The sequence below is a fragment of the Vombatus ursinus genome, unplaced genomic scaffold, assembly GCF_900497805.2.
Source record: "Vombatus ursinus unplaced genomic scaffold, bare-nosed wombat genome assembly UNPS02014816.1, whole genome shotgun sequence".
Lineage (NCBI taxonomy): Eukaryota > Metazoa > Chordata > Mammalia > Diprotodontia > Vombatidae > Vombatus > Vombatus ursinus.
Window position 1 is genome coordinate 3,722,322 of NW_020954594.1, and position 21,748 is coordinate 3,744,069.

The 21,748-nt window shown below is 37.6% G+C and overlaps 1 protein-coding gene across 7 annotated transcripts in view; it reads right to left on the minus strand.

Moving 5' to 3' along the window:
• Positions 1–21,748, minus strand: part of TBCEL (tubulin folding cofactor E like) — a 54,146-nt gene that overhangs the window by 29,844 nt on the left and 2,554 nt on the right. The window contains exon 2 of one of the 7 annotated variants that reach the window (XM_027835604.1): positions 201–293. The exons of 2 other annotated variants lie outside the window; for them this stretch is intronic. The gene's annotated coding sequence lies outside the window, so the exon portion shown is untranslated. Of the gene's footprint in view, positions 1–200; positions 294–3,981; positions 4,143–9,955; positions 10,006–10,629; positions 10,674–20,260; positions 20,408–21,748 lie in introns of those variants that run through there. 4 more of the 7 variants (XM_027835606.1, XM_027835607.1, XM_027835609.1 and 1 more) reach the window with 4 other exon arrangements.

Genomic DNA, 21,748 nt, shown 5'->3' on the forward strand with positions numbered 1-21,748 from the left:
AGCATAGGAGGCACTGTACTAGACACAATATATATGGCAGTGCCTAATATTTCCAGAGTTTATTAACTAGTGGGAAAAGCAATTCTTTCAGGATCTGTGATTTTGTCAGTGCTTCCTCCATGGATATATAGGTAAGAACATCTCTATACTTTAGTATTTAAAGTCTTTCGCGGTTGCTGGGGCTGAAGAAAAATTATCACCTTGGGGCCAACATGGTGGTGAACCACTCTGAACTTAGCTAGGCTGGTCCTCAGGAAAACAGATTGGCATAGTCGTTGATAATCCAGGATCATCTATATGCCATAATGAAACATCAGAGTAGGATTTTAGGGAAGGAAGAAAGCTTTATACCCAAATAAATATCAATACCAAATCAAGGCAATTTATGATCAGTGTGTTTCATTGGTATAGACAGTAAGTGCCATAAAAATTCAAAGGATAAAGAGATCATTTCCAGCTGGGGGGATCAGTTTCATGCAACAAGTAGCATCTCAACTAAAGCCTGAAGGATGAGTAGGATTTCAACAAGCAAAGAAGGCATTTCAGGTAACAGGGACAATGTAAGCAAAGGTGCAAGTTGGCAGAATAGTGCAAAGTGTGTTTTGGATTTGGTGAGCAGAACATAGCTAAAGCAGAGGGGTTGTGGTAAATAAAACTTGAAAAACAGACAAAAGAACACACATTATAGAGGGCCTTCACTGCCAGGACCTCCAGTTTGGATTATGTTTTGAAAGGCAATGAGAACCAATGAACTTCTTGAGCAGTTAGTTAAGTAACATGACAGAAAAAGTTTTCTAGGAAGATTAATCTGGAGACAATGTATAGACACTGTGAGGGAAAAATTCACAGAACACAGATTGTATGTGTGAAGTGTAGAAGCAAAAATGGTCAGATTCCTATGAGGTTCAATTTCAACTAGGATGACAGGGAGGCATGAGATACCATTAACACAAATACCAAACTTCAAGTTTGGATTTAGATAATTACTACTCTCCAGGAAAGACAAGAACAGTGTATAAGATGTTTTTGTTTTGCCATCCATTCCTCCACTCCTCCATCCATTGTGAGCTCATCTATTAAGTTAATTACCCCCCCAAAAAAGAAAGAAAATTAAAGAACCATAACACTTTAAAAACAAACACATTCATTAAATGCACGCGCGCGCACACACACACACACACACACACACCTTTTCAAAGTGAAATCAGACTTACTGTTTAACTCAAAAGTAGTCTATTCCTTTCCATTTCAAGCCTAGGTAAGGCCTTCCCTAAATAACCCCAAAAGAGTCTAGTCATCAAAAACTACAGCAAACCCCCAGCACTTATGTGTATGTTAAAGCAGATAATGTTGCATAGGCCGTTTGACATTAGCTGATTAATAAACCTTGGTTAGAGGGATTGGTAATGTTCAGTATTTAACAGAAAACAAGTAACTAACACCAACTTCTCATTCGTACCCATCGGGTGCGAGGTCAATTTTCTAGTATTTATACTACTATTACAAGGCTTTGTACCTCCTTATTTGGTCATTATAACAATCCCCAGTGAAGGTAGCATTATCCTCACTTTTTAGGGAAGGAAACAAAGACTTAGAAAAGTTAAGCGAATCCTTCACAATCTGGCTTCTGCCAAAAAACAAAACTATTTTTACTGATGTCTTTTATTTAATTTTTATGCCAGTTATTTCCTGATACAACAACTTCACCTGAACTCCCAGCCTCTTTCCAGACTTCTTTGACACTTCTCTTTTTTACGAATTGTACATTCTAGTCAAACTAGTCTGCTTCATGTATCTTGAAGTCAAGTCAACAAACATTTATTAAGTGCCTACTATGTGTTAGGCACTATGCTAAGTGTTGAGAATATAAGAAACTCCCTGCTCTCAGTAAGCTCACAGTCTAACGGGGGAGAAAATATTGCAAACACTTAGGTGCAAAAAAGATATGTAAAGGATAAATTGGAAATAATCTTGAAGTAAAAGTGCTAAGATTAAAGAGAACTGGGAAAGGCTTCTTGCAGAAGGTGAGACTGTATCTGAGACTTAACAGAACCCCTGAGAAGCCAGGCATGGGGAACAGCTAGTAAAATTACCCAAAGTTCAGGAGCTGGAGTGTCCTGTGTGAGGAACAAGAAAGAGGCCAATTGTCACATGATTACAGATTACATGGAGGTAAAAAGACTGGAAAGATAGGAAGGGGCCAGGTTATGATGCCTTTGAACACAAAGCAGAGGAAAAATAATTCTTTAAGTGTCTATGATTTTGTCAGTACTTCCTCCATGGATACAAGTCACAAAATCTCTACGTCTTACTATTTAAAGTCTTTCATAGCTGCTGTGGCTGAAAAAAAATTCATCACCTTGGGGCCAACACAGTGGTGAACCACTCTGAACTTAGCTAGGCTGCTCCTCAGGAAAACAGACTGACACAGTCGTTGATAATCCAGGATCATCTACATGACATAATGAAACATCAAAGCAGTTTTCCACATCCTGTCATTTCTTTTTTTGTAGTTTCTCTCCTGTATGTCCCTGTCTCTCTTCTGTCACCGCCACTATCCTGGTACAGACCCTCATCACCTCATGCCAAGACTACTGCAGTAGTCTGCTGGTTGATTTCCTTGCCTTAACTCTCCCTAATCCAGTCCACTGTCCACTCAGCTGTCAAACTGTTCTACCTAAAGTACAGGTCTGACTATCTCACCCCTCCCCCCAAATCAGTAAACTCCAATGACTCCCTTTCACCTCCTTTATCTGTTTACGTGTTGGATGCAAGCTCCTTGAAGAAGGAGTATTTTCAGATGAACTGAATTGCTCAAGGTCACATAGCTTTCAAATAGCAAAGCCAGGATTCAAACCTATTTTCTCATTCCAAAACATTTTCTACTATACGACAATTAAACTTGTGTAGTAATTTTTGCCCATGGCCTACACAAATGTTTATACCAAGTCAATTCCAAAATATATAAAGATATAATCGAGAAGTGAAAGGTAGGCTCACACCAGCAGCCATGTTTATAATGTATATTAGCTATAACAAATTTAAGTCCTTAATACATGGTCGATTGATTACTTCCTTATCCTTATACTTGTCTGCATTGTTTTACTTTACATGAGATCTTTTTCTGATTTGATGGCTATCTCTTCCATTAAATCAAAATGGAAGTATGCAACGATGTAGTCTATTTCTTTTATATCTACTCATAACTCTGGTATAGTACACTACACATGGTAGGTAATACTAAGCTGACAGACTTATCCTCTGGGGTGATTTAATGACTTTCAGAAACATCCCAGTTAAGTTATGTCAAAAGGAGGAAATCAAAAAACTAAGCACGAAATCTTAAACCAGCATCAGGGGGAAAAACTAAAAGAAATGTTGAACTAAATAACCTTTAATTCTCTTCCACCTCTATGATTTCATGATTCTAAGATTCTTTAAATCCTTAGATCATGCTCCTTGAGTTGAGGGACCATATCTTCTTTTTATTTTAATTTTTTATTTTATTTTATTTTTACCAGGTCTCTAAACAGTGGGTACTCAAGTACCATGTTGGCTGATAATCTATTTCATTTTCAATAAAAGGTTAGATTACGGAGAGTAACTTTGATGGATCTTGCATAAGTAAAGAGAAAAAGATGAAACCACCATATATATGTTCAGTATACTCTTAAAAGTGCAAAGATTTGGCTTACTTTAGCCTAAGATAGTTTATATTTTCTGCATAACTCCTGTCCTCTATCTCATATTTGATCATATATAAAGACTGATCTATGTTTGGTTCATCTGGGCTTTGGGGAGCAGTTGGGTCAAAGTGCACCATATCTTATCACCTACCAGCAGCAGACAGTCTAAAACAATAGCTTTATGACTGACTCTAGATAGTGACCCCTATTAAGTCATAAGTTTCTAGATACTGAACAGTTCAGCACAGTCATTGTTGTTGCTGTTTTTTAAGGGGTAAGACAGCATGACCCCTACCATAAAATTGAGAGTTGAGAAGAGTGAAAGATGAAAAGCTGCTAGAATGACTTCTGACAACTCATGTCCTGTTTATCTTTGCTTCTTTGGTCTGGAGGTTTCAGAAATCTCTAGACGCTGGTGAAAAGTTACAATGTGGAGGCAACATTCTTATACCCATTCTGGAAACAGACAAAGCCAGGGACACAGAGATTAAATGTTAAATTCAATTTGAAATTCTTGATAGACCTGCGAACCAAGGAATCTAACAACTTCACCAAACTATCTTTTGTTTCTCATGTCCCATTCCACGCCGCTGCTGCCCCACTTCGCCCCCCTGGCCACTCCCCGGTCCTGTGTGAAAAGCAATTGTAGGCGCCATTATTGGTCATTTTCCAGGGTTCTGTGCTTGAATTGCTTTCCAGGAATGCAGATGCCATACACATTAATATAGGGGTTTTAAACTGAATTAAGATTGTAGAATGGATCAGTAACATAAATCTATTTAAAATCAGCTGTAGTAGCTTAAGAAGGAACAGGGGGTGGGAAGAAAAGGCTCACACCTAAAACAGATTGAAAAATGAGCAAATATAGGATGGTAAGAGACCCTACTGTGAGGCCTTTTAAAAGGATTTTTTAAAAAACCTGATGACTTTCTGGAAATAACAGGTGTCAAATTACTTTTGACAGTATCTAATGTTGGCAGAGTGCTAATGCATCCGTAAGAGTTTGTGATGGAGCCAGGCATCCTGGGCACTGTTCTGTGGTTCCATTACCAAATCATCGAGTGATCCCTGTGAAAATCACAAGCCCTTTGTGCCTCAAGTTCCTCAGTGCATAATACAGATAATATAATGCTTGTATAGAACATGGAAACCAGCCAGTTAAAGGAATAATGTCAAAACAGCACAGTCTTTCAAATAAATCATCCCCTAATAACAAACCACTTATAATTAGTGCCCTGCAAACAGAGGGCAAGTCTGGAAAGTGTCTACTGTCCAAGTTGCAAGATTAATTTTGACTTTATTAAGTAATTCTTACATTTCATAGTATGATACATCAGATATAAATTCTTGTTACCATTTCCAATAGACAGAGGTAGCCCTCAATATAAATAACATATGAATTATCATAAAGGGATAAAATTCAATATTGTAACAGCAAGGGATATCAGCAATCTCTAGAAATTCAAGATTTGCCAAAAAATATCTATGTTATTTCCCTATTCAAACCTTTACCATCTAATTTCTTCAATGGATTTTCACTGTCTACTGAATATAATTCAAACTTTTTTGCCTATTAGTCAAGTTTTCTAGGATCCTAGCTTAATGTCATGCTCATCCATAACTTGCCTGGTTTGGGAGGCAAATCACCATTTATTGGTCTAGAATAGGAGCTCACTTTTTTTTTGTGCCATGGCTCCCTTTGGCAGTCTGGTGAAGCCTATGGACCCCTTCTCAGAATATATTTTACTAGAATGTTTTTAAATACATAAAATAAAACACATGATTACAAAGGAAAATAATTACATTGAAATAGTTATCAAAACATTAACAAAAAGAAATTAATGGCACCCAGGTGCCATTACAAGAAGCCCTTGTAAGTTTCCAAGATTCATTTTGAAATACTGCTTATGCCAGCACTCTAGCTAGCATTCTCATTTCTCTTCTCACATCATAACCTTGGACTCTGCTCCTAGGTCCCCTGGAGGGGAATCAGGCATCCATGGTATTTCTCAGCTATTTCCTAACCATGTCTCTGCTAGTGTATTCAGCTCTCCTTACAGTTTTCCCTCATCATTAGCATGTAAGCTCCTTAAGAACAGGGACTATCATGCTTGTTTATATTTGTATTCCCAGTGCCTGGCAGATAGTTAGTGCTTAATAAATTCTTTAGCTATCTATTTTTTAATGAGAGGTTAACAAATTTGAGTAACAGTTCCACAATATTTCCTTAAAGTACTTTCAAAATTCTTGGCCAGATGTCATTCATTTCCAGAGAAATAAACCAATTTTCTTCATCTAATTAAATATAGTGAACCTTGTGTCCTCACCACTATTCTATGACTTACCTATAATCTGTCACCTTCAAAAGACAGTCTGGGGGACGGCAAGGTGGTGCAGTGGATAGAGCACCAGCCCAGGAGTCAGGAAGACCTGAGTTCAAATCTGGCCTCAGACACTTGACACTTCCTAGCTGTGGGACCCTGGGCAAGTCACTTAACACTGACTGCCTCAACAACAAACAATACATAGTCTTGGACTAGAAATGTTCACAAAGCAATTCATTTATTTAAACTTTCTGCTAGCCCCTTTCTAGCCAGCATGGGTGTTGCCTCAGTCAAAGTGAGAACTCTTAAAAAGGCTAAGGTCTCCTACTGCATCCTGGGCCATCTCCAGCTGGTGACTCTGCACAACCCTCCCTCGCTGAAATCCAATTCAGTTCCAAGTTACGGCATCATCTTCTTAAAGGCATGGTCCTCTTCGAGAAGGAACCACAACCAGTCCCTTTCTACCACGACTAGCAAGTAATTCCACTAGCTCTCCAAGTCACCTTTCCTTTCCCTTTAAGGATTTAAAGTATCTTTTATTCTCAGTGGTTTTAGAGAATCTCAGTAAAGATCTCTTCGAATTATTTTTTTGGTTTGCCTAAGTTCATCTTATGGACTTCCTAATTCTTCAGCAGTCTTTTCCATTTTTTGAAAAGAAAGCATCTTTTCTATGAGAGTCCCTCAGACTTTGCAGTTAGTAATGTAAGATTTATTTACTTATTTTTTAAAGCTGGATCATCCAGATGCTCAACACAAATTTAATTTAGGTTTATAAGGTATTTATCAACCTCAAGAAAAGTTGATATAGCTAAATTTAAGAAAAAAATTAAGATAAATTCCTGAATGACATATGAATATCCACCGAGGCCAACAAATCACATTTACAAAGCTCTTTGTAAAAAATGTTTCTCTTACACCAACACCACCACACTATGAAGTAGGTAGTACAAGTATTAGTGTCACCCTTTCAGAGATGATGGAACAGAGGCTAAGAGAACTAAGTGACTCTGTGGGGCTAGGGACTAAACCCCAATTTTTTTGTTCCAGTTCTTTTTCCACTACACCATACTGTCTTTCTGTGAATCCCCTTGTTTCAGTTAGACAGAAAACTAGGCTTGAAGGAACAAAGTTGACTAGAGTACGGTAATTATTATTCCATGTATTGAGGTTACTTATTCTAATTCAGTTCTGATTCTCATGAATGTTGTTCAAATAATATACACAGAAAGGCTGCCAACTTTGGAGAAAGATGAGTAGAAGAAATAAACTGTAAAAAAACACTTATAGTTGTCTTAAAGAATTGTTAACCAATTCACTAATTTTTTACTAAAAGCATTTCGACTGATGAACCTGAATGGTGCTGATAAATTATCATACCATACCAGCCACAAGATTTCACACTGTAATATATTCCACCCTATTTAAAGTATTTTCACTTTTCAAGATCTCTGAGCCACAAAACACTGCACACAAGTCTGGAAGTATGGCATGTCAACTTTTTTAACCAGAACACAAATAATAATGCTGTCAAATGAAATGGAAATCTAGATGTTCTGTTCATTCCTCTTAGTATGAAAAGATTATTCTAATTTCTTACAATTTCATAATTACCATGCTTCTTAAAGGAAACAATAAAAACAAAACCTATTCACAAAGTTTTCTACATTACAACAGATTCTTCATTTCTACTTCAACCCTAAAGGAAGATGTTGAATAATTTACCATTTTGAAGCCACAACATTTATAATCAAAAGCTAAATTTTAAGGAGAAAATGCAACTTCAAAATGATCCCATTTCATATGTAAAGTTCAATAGGACAAAACACTCAAATCAAGTATCAAATCATCGGTAAATATGATTTACTCTATGCCTGTCATTTTATTATAAGACACATTACTTTAATCTTCTAATTTAAATGTATCATACCAAGACTTCTCAATCTTTTAAAAATTTTCAGAGAAAGGTTAAATAGTAAGAGTCATAACAATTAAAATGAGAATATAGTTTTAGTTAGGCTGAAAGCATAATTTTCAAAATTGTGTGGAAATATATCTCTTCACTTTGCTTTGTAAACATTCCTTTCTCAACCTCCCTGGCTCTCTGCCCAAAACATTCATTCACTTGACAATTCTTTATTAATTAATGTTCTTGACCAAATGAATGCTTCCATAAACAGGTCATCCTGTAATACAGAGCAAAGCTACTTTCTATATGACCTCAGACACAAAGAAATATGTAATATGTACTACCCTTTTCTCCAAATTTCCAACGAGACTTTTTTCCACTCTGCAGCTGGACAGACTGTCTTCTTCACAAATGAATATACATCTAACCTACATTTCTAGTTGTCCTGGACCCTTTTGAGGAAAGCTCCAAATATTTAAACTTATTCTTATTTAAGTTTTGAAAGTAACTATTTAAACTTGGAACCAACAGATGAAGCAAAGTGTTCCTATACTGAGTAAAAATTATTTTCCTTAGTAATTTTCCACAAGAACCTCTGAGACAAGCTAACACTTGTCTCTATTTTATAGGACATGAATCTAAGATGACTTGCTTAGGTTTCTGTGGTACAAAAACAGCATGCTAAAACTAAATATATCTTCTATCTCACCAGCCTGTTGGGTTCTGCTACCTTTATTAAATAAGAAACATTTGACGTCTCCAGCTAGTTGTTTATGACAGTACATGAATTATACTTAGGTTGCTGACACATCACTTATTAAAATGACAGGAAAACATTGCAGCCAAATCAAAGTAATTGAACAAATGAACTTTTCTAAATAGAGGTATTGATCTCTCTACTAGAGATAAAAAGGCTCTTTAACAGCTGATCCCATAAAGGGAGGTCCCCACCCCTACCCCCCAACCAGATGTTATTAGACCTCATCAGAACATTTTACAGGCATGTTTTCTTTCTGCTGTGAATATACAAGTTTAAGGTCATTACTCAGCTATCTGGGGGAACAGATTACCTCTACTATCTCTGTTCAGGAGTAGCTCCAGAAGCTGCCACATTAAAGTGAAGCCTCATTAGAGACAAACAACTAGCCATCATTCTACATACAGCAGAAATTTACAAACTATTCTTGTTAATCAAGAAGCATTTCTAGAATTTTAAAACTACAGCAGTTGTACAGACTTTTTAAAAAGTACTTAGCTTCTAAAAACAAAACCACTCTTGTCCAACCTGAATAATGTTAGAGCAACGATGTCCTTGTTATCTGTGAATACAGGTGGATGAAGCAGAATTTCCTAATAGGTTACAACTGCTTCAGTCCATTTTTTTTCCCCCAGGCTTTAGGACTCTGCTAATTAGCATGGTAGTGACACAATAATATACCTAATGAGTCATTGAAGGCCCTCCGTTTCCTCTCTAGGAAGATTTTTACTCATCTTCTCCTCAGCAATTCAAATCCCACAATTTCTTCCTGCCCTAACTCAAGGTCCATCTCTGTATACCAAGGTTTCCCAGACCATTCCAGTCTCTAGTGCTCCCTCTCTTTCCTTTGCAATCTTAGAGTTGTTCAAACCACTCATTTGGCAATTAATCATCTCTTATTGTTTTAGAATATTTTATTTCTCCCTCCCCCCTTTTTTTCATTCTACAACTAAATTACAAAATTTTTATGAGCAATGAAAGCGTCTCACACTTCGCTGTATCCCTGTACAGTATCTAATATCGTGGAATATTTGAGCTACAAGGGATATGGGAACTCCAATCATCTCATTTTTTCAAGGGGGGAAAGTGAGACTCAGAGAAAATGAATAACATGGCAAAGGGCATTAATGCAGAGCCAGGAAGATAAATAATCCAGGTATCCTGACTTCCAGCCCCATGTTTTTGCTACGCCATCACTCTACTGAGACAACGAAGATAATCGGTAAGGGAGAGTATATAGCTGAGGTTTACAAAAAGAGTGGTCAGGAACTTCCTTTCTTACCAGCAAGGGTTGAATTACCCATACTAAGCATTCTGGAGAAATCTTAGTGGCTTAGAGATAACCTGTTATTCTCTACAAAGATGCATCCTTGAATTCAATTCTAGAAGAAATAAGAAAGATTCAATGGTGGAGGGAAGTTAAAGAGTGGGTGGGCAAGATTAACATCACCAAAACAGAGGTCAGGGAGCCAAAACACCCTCAGGAAGGCCCAGTTTTAAGTGGCAGATACTGAGACACTGGAGGCTGGATGGAACCAAAAAGCAGCTCTAGGCCGAACTTATGACATGCCAAAATAAGGAAACGTTCAGGGATGAGTTTGAAACTCCTGTAACTTCTCTTGTGTAGGGAGCAGCAAGGGGAGCAGCTTGTGTTGTAGTAGGTAACTCCCATGGAAGAAACTCCCACCACCCAAACCGTTCACCTCCTGCTCTGCCATTTAAGAGTTGTAGAGTTTCTTGGGGTACTGGGAGAAGCCCACATTTTCTCAACTTCAAGGCTGCTCTCCGTCTACTCTGCCACATTGCTTCTCCTTCCGTAACTTACTCAAGAGGAAATATTATATTTGTCAATAGCCAAACAATAAAAGCTATGTCTAGGATTGACAAATTTGAATGACAAATACGTTTTGTAAGATGGAAGATACTGTGATTGCAACACATTTATTAAGAACTTACCATGCGCGAGACAAATAAAAGATGAAAAAGGCACAAGGACTTTCCTGGGGGAAAACAAAATATATATAATAAGAACATAATGGAGGCAAAGGAAAGATTCAGACAAAGTTCTCTAGGAAGATTTGAGGAGGAAGAAAACACCTTCAATTGCAGCTATCAGGGAAGGCTTCATCGAAGAGCTGAGCCTTGGAGAAGCTCTATGATCCTATCAATTTAAACTCCCTTAATTTGTTAAAGTTAAATCTTAACCTTTTTTCAGCAAACCCCTTAGAGAATGCTGATTATACTCTTTGCCTTTACTCTTTCCTCTCATTAACTTCTTAACTTCTTACAATGTGGCTTCTAGCTTCATCATTCAGTTGAAACTGCTCTCTCCAGTCACTAATTATCTTTTTTTTAATATAAATTTTTGTTGATAATTTTGTTTTACAGCACCTACATTTTGAAATGTATCTACTCTCCTCCATCCCTTAACAACAACAAAAAAGCTCAGGAAAATTACGTGGATAAGGCTAACATTATTTATAAATGTTCCACACCTATTGTCTTCTACCTCTTCAAAGGGAGGGAGCCTCATTCTTATACTCTTCTTTGGAATCAAGTTTGATTATTATAATTTCTCAGCATTCAGTTTCAATGTTTTGCTGGTGTTCTTTGCAGTTACATTATTGTAATCACTGAGTGTATTGTTTTCTGCTTACTTCATTTTGCATCAGTTCATATGATTATTCCCAGGTTTCTCTGTATTCACTGTTTCTTACAGTATGGTATTATTTCAATGCATCCGGGTTCCATTATTTCTATAGGCATTCTTCTCAAAGTAGGATCTTTTTTTTTTATTTCCAGTTCTTTGTCACTACAAAAAGTGCTGTTATAAGTATTTTGATTTGTATAAGATCTTTCTTTTTATTAATGAACCAATAAGCAGCATGGCCCAAGGGAAAAAAGTGCTAGGTTGAAGTCAGAAGACATGGCTTCAAATTCTATTTTTTTTTTAAGGCAATTGGGTTAAATGACTTGCCCTGGGTCACACAGCTAGTAAGTGTCAAGTGTTTGGTCTGAGGCCGGATTTGAACTCAGGTCCTCCTGACTTTAGGGCTGGTGCTCTATCCACTGTACCACGTAGCTGCCCCCTGGCTTCAAATTTCTAGCTAAAACACTTACACTAGGAAAATCACATAACCTCTCTAGGTATCACTTATTTCAACTGTAAAATGAGGAGGGTCTGAGTAGATGAGCCCAAAGTTCCCTTCCATCTCTAAATTATAGATCTTATGACAATGAACACAGCAATGACTATTTACATTGTTTTTACACATTTTTTGTTGTATGTTTAAGATGTCTGTGTAGTTTATAATTTTAATAAAAATGAAAATTTGAATAAAATAAGATCTAAGAAAATCATATAGATAGATAAATGAAAAGTGTGTATGTGGGGGACAATTTTTTGTAAGAGGAAGGGACTTCATAAAAATTGGAAACTACTATTTTAGTTATGTAGCTCCCCTCCCTCCCCAACCTTCACACATGTAATACATGAGCAACAAGCCCAAAGGATTGAAACGTCTTGCTTAAGATATCACAGATAGTGGCAGAAGCTAGCTAGTGAACAAAAAGTTGTTTTCTTCCCTCCACATAGAAGAGGAAAACCTAACGTTAGAAAATTCGAACAAAATCTGTCCAACATCAAACGTGTCAATGAAGTGGCCATAAAACTGGGATACGTAACTCTACAGATGTATGTGCCTACAGATCAACTGAAGTATACTGCCAAAGCTCATCATCAAATTTCATGACTGATCCTATTCTTTTCAGAAATCATCCACTATATTTTAATTTGGAGCTTTCCAATCTGGGTAAACTCACTTATGAACTTATTTGTAAAATGACAATAATCAGATAGAGTACTTGACTAACAAATTTCCCCTGACATGGATATTCCTGAAAAAACGTCACCAATTCTTATAACTATATATCTACATCCCCATAAACATATCCAGGTGTCCCTAATCCTTAAAAAAAATTCTTTACTTGATTCTATTATTTCATCACTCTCCTCCCTTTCTCATCCAAAAGCCTAGAAATCCTGTCTACACTCATTAATCTCCTCTCCTGATACTCAAGTAGCCTCTTGCAATCCAGTTTCCAACAACATCAATCAATAGAAACTGCTCTCTACAAAGTTAACAGAGATCTCTAAGCCGCCAAATCAATTTAGATTTTGGCTCGATCTTGGACCCTCTTTTCTTTTTTGGCAAACTCTTTAGCATTCAAGGGTACAATTATTCTCTCTATGCACATGAAGATTCCCAGTTATCTGTGTACACACATACACGCACACACAATCCAGTTCATTACCAACTGTCTACTGGACATTTGAAATTAAATACCCCATACGCATCTCAAACTCAACAATGTCTAAAACTATTGTTTTCCCTAAACCTTATTCCAGCAAAACTTTATTCCCTAAATCCAGCCTTAGATACTTACTAGCTGTGTGACCCTGGACACATCACTTAACCCTGTTTGCCTCAGTTTTCTCATCTGTAAAATGAGCTGGAGAAGGAAATGTAAAACCACTCCAGTATCTTTGCCAAGAAATTCCCAAATGAGGTCACGAAGAGTTGGATGAAGAATGACTAAACAACAACAAAAAAAAACCCTTTATTCCAAATTTCCCCATTTCCATCAAAGATATTACCATACTTCCAGTTGCCTAGGTTTAAAACCAGTCATTTTTAACTCCTCATTCTGCCTCTCTCCATGTATCTAATATTTTACCAAATTTGATGAATTCTATTCTCACAAAACTTCTTATATTTGTCCCCTTCTCTCTTCTCATGAAGCCGATACCCTAGTTCTGGCTATCACTTCTTGTCTGGACAACTACAATAGTTTCCTATTTGTTATCTCTCCCCTTCTTCACTTTCCAAACCGTCCTTCACTTAACTGCCAAAGTGATATCCCAAAACACATCCAAAGTCACTTCACAGCTCAATAAACTCTGGTAACTCTGAATTCTCTAGAATCAAAAACAAACTCCATAATGACCTGGCTCACTCTTCCTACTTGTAGGGGACCCTTCCTGCTTACAGAGAATAGAGGACATCATTCCATTGCATGCTAGTCTTTTAGGGTGGTCTCTTCCTGCTTGCAGGGAACAGACATAATCTTACTAGCTTGCTCCCTTGGCTGGCTTCTTTCTGACTGAAGGGGGCAGAGAAAGACACTATTCTACCCTGTTCCCTCCTATCTCCATCCCAGCCTGATTGGACAGAAATGACATTCCATTACATCCCATCCATTGAATGCCTGGCCTGACTTGCCAGCAGGGAAAGGAGACAAATATCATTCCACTGGCTCCATCCATTGGTCCTCTCCCTGAGTTGCCTAATACCCTTAGAAGACTCTACTCAGCAGCTAAATTCCTAAGGATATTAATAACCCACCAGGACTCACTTGTCAAAGATGAACTCCCACTGGGTTATAGTCTCCTCATTCCTGGGATTCTTAATGCCCAGTCATTAGTCATACTCCAAAATCCATCCCCCACTGCTATTCCTTTATTCCCAACCCCCTTTCAACACAATCCTTCATACCCTCCCTCCTCCTATGTCCTACTCTAAAGCTACTCACATCTTCCACTGTGCTCTCTGGAATGCCTGTTTCATAGATAACAAACTTGTTTTCATCTTAAATCTTTTCCTTTCTCACTCCTTCCATCTTCTGGCTCTCACTGAGACCTGGCTCCCTCCTGATAACACAGCCTTCCTGGTCACCCTTTCCAGTACTGCACTTTTACTCATTCCTCAGTCAAGTGGGGGAGTTGAAATATTCTTTGTTCTCCATTGGTCACTTTCAAGCTCACCCTCTAACATCTCTAACACTTCTCCTCTGAGGTTCTCTCAATCTGTATCTCTGACCTAATCAAAATTCTGGAAGCTGCTGTTAAATCAACCTCCAGGTCACTTTCCTTTTTTCTTAGTAAGTTCAATGCCTGGCTCATAGTCTTTCCTTCTCAATCCCTACCTTCATACTAGAGGACTTCAATATCTATCTATATCTATAGATATAGATAGAGAAATATATTGATATTCCCTCAAACAACCTAAGATCCTCAACTTCCTTTTTTCCTATGACTTATTCCACCCTACCTGAACTACACACAAAGGTGGTCATACTCCTCTCTGGCCATCACCCACAAAAGTACTACTTCTATGTTCCAAAAATCTGAAATTCCCTTATTTGATCAGAATCTGCTATCATTCCACCACTCCTCCTCTGCCTTACAACCTTAAAAACTGTTCTCCTACCTTACTGTGATGTTCAATCCCTCAAACCTTTAGTTTTTTCCAAGGCCATCATCCTAGCACTGGCTGCTCTTTTCTCCCCTGCCCATCTTGACCCCTTAGTGAACCAGTACTATATCACTGTCCTCTTCTCCCTAGTCCTTTGCTTCCTTGGGCTATCACAGATCTTGCACTGCCAAACCTCAGCATCGGATTAGTCCCATCATCTGCTGCCTTTGCTCCTACTCTCATTCCACTCAATGAAAAAACTGGAGAAATAACATCACCCTAACTGGATCCATTACAAATTTGTTGAATAATCCCACTACAGCAAAGCAACCTTTTACATATCCTTAATTGATTCATTATCCCATTCATCATAGTTACTTCTCCAGACCTTTTCATCTCTCTTTAAGCCTCCCATAAGGGAGTTATGACTCCCCCTTCGCTCACTGTCTCAGCTGAGTCTTGCCTCACATTTCACTGGAAGAATTGAGGGCTTTCGACGAATTTCTTCTTACCTCATCTCACATCACCCAGATGCCTTCTGCCATTATCTCCTCCATCACTTGTCTCATGGAGAAGAAAGAGCCCTCCTTGCTAAGGCTAATCCCTCTACATGCAAGTGATCTCATTCCATCCTATCTTCTCCAACAGGCTGCCTCCTTTATCATCCACACTCTTTTTATCTTCTTTTTTTTAATGCTTTTTGGTGAGGCAATGGGGGTTAAGTGACTTGTCCAGGTCACACAGCTTGTGTCACGTACCTAAGGTCATATTTGAACTCAGGTCCTCCTGACTCCAAGGCCAGAGCTCCATCCACTGCGCCACCTAGCTGACCCCTCTCTTTTTATCTTTAACCTCTCATTGACTACTCATCTTCCTGAATTCAAATCTGGCCTCACACATTTACTAGCTGTGTGACCCTGGGCAAGTCCCTTAACTCTGTTTGCCTCTTTACCTGTAAAATGAGGTGAAGAAAACGGCAAACCATTATCTTTGCCAAGAAAACCGCGAACAGCATCACCAAGAGTTGGACACAACTGAAATGACTGAACAGAACAGTTCTCTACTGCCAACACACTCATGACTCTCCCATTCTCAAAACCCCTCAACTGATCCATCTAATTCCACTAGCTACTGTCCCATATCACTCTTCTGTTTTTTTGAGGCTGAACTCTCTGAGAAGACTATCATGCACCACTTCCTTTTCTCCTACTCTCTTCTTCACTCTCTACAAGCCTGGCTTGTGACCTCATCATTTACCTGCAACCTTTCTAGTTTCCAGTGATCTCTTAATTGCCGAATGATTTTTTTTTTCAATCCTCATTCTTCTTGACCCTACTATAGCCTTTGACACTAGTAGTCAGGCTCTTCTTGATACTTTTTCTCTAGGTTTCTATGACACTACTCTATCCAGGTTTTTCTATCTGACTTATTCCTCAGTCTCCTTTGTGGGATTTTCATCCAAGTCATACCTCCTAACCACAAGTGTCCCTCAAGATTCTGTCCTGGGCCATCTTCTCTTCTTCCATACTATTTCTTTTGGTGATCTCATCAGCTCCCATTGAGTCAATTATCATCTCTATATTGATATTTGTTAAATCTACTTATCCAGTCCTAACATCTCTCCTCACCTCCTGTCTCTAAATGCTTACTAAATATCTTGAACTAGATGTCCCAGACATATTAAACTCACCATGCTGAAAAAGGAACTCATTACCTTTTCCCCAAAATATTCCCCTCTTCCTAACTCTATTACTGTCAAAGTTACCACCATCCTTTTAGTTACCCAGGTTCCCAACCTAAGTATCATCCTGAGCTACTCCCTCTCTTCTCAGCCTCCATATCCAAACAGTTTCCAGGTTCTATCATTTCTCTCTGTAACATCTCCCCTATATGCCCCTTCTCTCCTCTGATACTGCAACCACTCTGGTTCAGACCCTCATCTTCTCATGCCTAGACAACTGTTACTAGCTTACTGCATGGTCTCCCTGCCTCAACTCTCCAGTCCTCTACTCAGTTGTCACGCTGGTATTCCTAAATTACAGGTCTGATCATGCCACTCTTCTCTTTAATAAACTCCTTATCACCTCCAAGATCAAATATAAAATCTCCCAATTGGTTTTTAAAATATTTCACATCCTGGACCCTTCCTACCTTTCCAGTTTTCTTCTATTCACTCACCTCCATGTACCATGTAATCAAGTGACATTGGCCTCCATGCTTTTCCATGCACTAGATACTCCATCTCTCAACTATGGGCATTTTCGCTGGCTGTCTCCCATGCCTTGATTTCTTTTCCTCTTCCCCTCCTTTTCCTGGCTTTCCTGGCTCCATTCAAGTTCCAACTAAAATCCCAGTCTTTCCTAAGTCCCCCTTAATGCTAGCACTTTCTGTTGATTACCTCTAATTTATCATGTAGATATCCTGCTTGAACATAGTTGTTTGCATGTTATGTCCTGTAGATTGTGAAATACTTGAGCAACAATATCTTTTTCTGTTCTTTTTATATTCAACATAGCACATTGCCTAGCACTCAGGACATGCTTAAAAAATACTTACTGGGTACTGAATAACTCCAACATACCTTTCCAGCTTTATTATACATTAGTCCCTTTCACATACTCTTCAATATAGTCAAACTGGTGTGCTTGCTATCCTTCACACATTCCATCTCCTATTTCTATTCTTTCCCCCAGGATGTCCCCTGATTAGAATTCACTCCCTCCTCTTTCCTACCTGTGAGAATTCCTAGCTTCCTTTAAAGCTCAACTCAAACACATCCTCTTACATGATCTATTGATTCCCCTAGCTATTAGTACCTCCTCCTAAATTACTTTGTATTTATTTTTTATATACTGATATATGTACATGTGGTCTCTATGTGGAGTTTAAGCTCCTTGAGGGCAGCTTCTATTTCAGTTTGTCTTTGTTTCCCTACAGCTCAACAATGTATGCATGGTACATAACAGGTACTTAATGAATGTTGGCATTACTAACAGCTACAGAAAGCTAAGTAAACATGTACTTGAACACTATCCCTTGAAAATGGGTACAATGGCAGAAAAAAAGCCAATATTCAAGAACATAACATGATGTCCTCCAGGATCACTTCCTTCCATTGGAACAATCAATCTTTTTTTGACCTACAATAGTTTTAGCAAACAAAATTTTCAATGAAACATTTCAAAGAAGTCAATCCATTTAAAGCTTTTTCATTTGCATGATTAGGCCAAAAAGACTCTGAATAAGCATTAGGCTAATACCTTCTAGTCAGTCATAAGAAAAAGGTCATCTAAAGAGAAGAGAATGAAAATCAGTCTCCCAATGGGGGTAAGCCAGGATGGAAAAGAGGCACTGGTTTTTAAAAGTCACAGCAAAAATAGCATTGTAAAAGCAATTCCACTTTAAATAATGACCCTTTCTTACCATTTGTGTATATTACACTTTTTGACAATGTTGCTCTTTTAAATGAGACTTTTCTAAGTTTGTCAACAAATTTGAAATCAAATTCAGAAAAAATCCATTATAAAGTAACTTTTTATACTATAGGTTAGCGTATAATCTAAGCTGAATTTGACATTCACCAATAAAAACGACATGTCATGCATCTCATTCAATAAAGCTCCAACTAAATAACATGGGTTCTGCTGTATTTGAATTCTTAGTCAAGCAGTCATGTTATACATAATATATCAACATGTTCATGGTACTAGAAATCTGTAAGATATGCCTTTCACCCTTCTATATCCTTGTTTAATACCAGAACTGACAGCAGGAAGGACCAGACATATTAAGGGAGTTGATGTGGGGCATTAATAGTAATTGAAGAATTCTTCATCTCATCTCAAAACTCCTTGGTATTGATAACTTAAGCAACACGGAAGAGAAAAGGTATACTTAAAACTGTTATTTTGACAAGAGACCCTCCGTCATCAAGGAAAATTTAAATCATTCTATTTACAGAGAAACCTCAGTATAATGGACAGCTGTCCTCAACTTCAGGAAGCTTTGGGTTCAAGCACTGACTTGAGTCAGAGTTCATACTATCTATATGACCCTGAGCAAATTACTTGACCTTTCAGTCAAGATCGGAAATTGCAGTGTGGTTGCCAATCTGAAGTGCTGAAGGAAACTGCTGGTCTAGACATTTTGGATCAGATCAAAACAGAATCACAGCATTTCATAGTTGGTAGCAACCTCAAAATCATGTAATTCAATCTATAGCTCAAGAGAAAGTCCTTCTGTAGTTAATATACCTGACAACTGGAGATTCAGCCTTATTTAAAGATCTGCACTGTGAATCCACTATCTATTATATGTGAGATAGATAGATAGTTTTAGGAAGGATTTCACTTAAAATGACTTTAAAAGTGAGTTATTTACACTTTTATTTGAATATTTTATTTCCTGAGGGTTTTTGAATAACCAGAGCTTTACCATAGTTTAGAAATTTTTAATAAGTGAAAAATGTTTTTAACATTAATTTTTATGATGGGCAAGAAGAAAATTCTTTTAAAAGAAAGCTAATTTTAAAAATAGCTTTAAACCTAACATTAAAAATACACAATATTCTCTTTTTTACATGGGTATGCACTCCCTCAATGTGGAGAATGTACTCTCTTCACCATAATCTTTTGCAATTCCTTCAAAGAACAGAGCAGGTACCATCTCTTAACTCAATGTTTACTGATCCTCCCAGTTGTCAGTATTCATTCCCTCTTGAAACTGCTTTGTATTGGCAGTGTTGCATCCTATCAAAAGAATATAAACTCCTTGTTGGTAGACATTTCATTTTCATCTTTATATCCTCTGATAAAATATTAATTAAGCCCTTTCTATGTGTCAGGTACTATGCTAGGCACAGCAGATACAAAAATAAGAAAACGAGACCGCCTCTACTCCCAAAGAGCTAACATTTCAATAGTGAAAGACAAAACAAACAGGAAAGGAGGTACTGGAATAGGAGGGTACCTACTGAAGGTGGAGCAGACTGGACAGTGAGTCTGAAGTGGAGAGTGACAGTAGCACGGCTGGGCCTTCTCATGATCTAAACACACAGGGGCAGTTAGGTGGAGCAGTGGATAGAACACTGATCCTGAGAAATCCAGCCTCAGATACTTACTAGCTATGTGACCCTGGACAAGTCACTGAACCTGTTTGCCTCAGTTTCCCCATCTGTAAAATGAGGATAACAATGGAAGCTACCTCCCAGAGGTGCTATAAGGATCAAATGAGATAATTCTAAAGTTTTCAGCATAGTACCTTGCACATAGCAGGCACTATATAAATGCTAGCTATTATTATTATATGTATGGAGAATCCAGGCAGGCACTCACCAATCACTGAGTTGGCCACAGAATGGAATCATCCCAAGGGGGCTAGGCAGCCTGTGTGGAGGTAGAGTAGGACAGAGGGTGAGAACATTTTGGCTAGATGCAATGTATAATGCCTTGTACATATGGGGTGCTTAATAAATGATTACTGAATTGTTTAATTCATTGTGTTTAATTGTTTAATGTTAATCTCATGAGATGGGTGGATAGAGAAAGTGCCATTTTAGAGTCTAAAATTTAAAATATTCACCTGCCTGAGTAATAAAAACACACTACTTAAGAGCCAGATAGCAAAACTTTATGGAACTAGTGTGAAACAGTAGAAAAAATGCTGAATTTGCCATCAAAAGCCTGAGTTTAAATCTCAGTTTTGCCACTGACTGGGCAAACTTGAACAAGTTATTTTCCTTTAGGGCCTCAGTTTCCTTATCTGTCAAATTAGCTGATTCGACTAAACAACCTTTAAGTTTCTTTCAGTTTTAAGTCTATTATCTTTTAACTTAAATTGAGTTAATTTTTTGAATGAATGGAATATAAAGACAGGCTGCGGAGCTGTGAATTGGTCAGTCATTCTGAAAAGCAAATGGGAATTATACCCAAACAGTCAATAAATTGTGCATACTCCTTGATCCAGTGATACCACTATTAGGTTTCTAAAGAGATAAAGGAAAAAGGACCTATAAGCACAAAAAATTTATAACAGCATCTTTTGTTCCAGCAAAGAACTAGAAATTAAAGAGGGGGGAGGTATTCATTAATTGAAGAATAGCTGGACAAATTATGGCATACAAACTTAATATCACTGTGATATAAGAAATGACGAGAGAAATTCAGAGAATCTTGGGAACACCTGTATGATACTGATACACAGTGAAGTGAGCAAAATCAGGAGAACAATTTTATACAATAACAACACTGTTTAAAACAACAACTTTAAAAGATTTAAGAACTCTGAATATAGCAATGGCCAACAATAATTCCAGAGAACCAATAATGAAGCATGCTACCCACGTTCTTACAGAGTAGTGATGGACTCAAGATTTAGAGACATACATTTTTGACGACTAAAAAAAGAGCTACAATTGCAGGCCAAAAGTTTTTGAAACTGTAAAAGTTTTGTTTTTGTTTTGTGGCATTCTTTCCAATTGTCGTGACTATCAAGTCTATTCTCCCAAAGAGGAGACTAGCGTTTGACACAAACCAGTACTATTATTATTAGCCATAAATACACCTCATTTTCGCAATCCAGCAATGTCACTTGACCATATAACTTCCTGAGACAATAAACCTACATATGCTGCATTATTTCTTTTTAAAAGTTCTTTAAACATTGCAACATGAATGAAGTTGTGCTTTGCTTGCCAACGCTCATTAACTTTTTATCATGATTTGCTTTTATAATAATACCTTAGAGTAAAATATCTTTCATCTAAGGACTAGCTTTACAAAGGTAGTGCCATCCATGTTCAGGAAGAAAAGAGTATGTTAAGT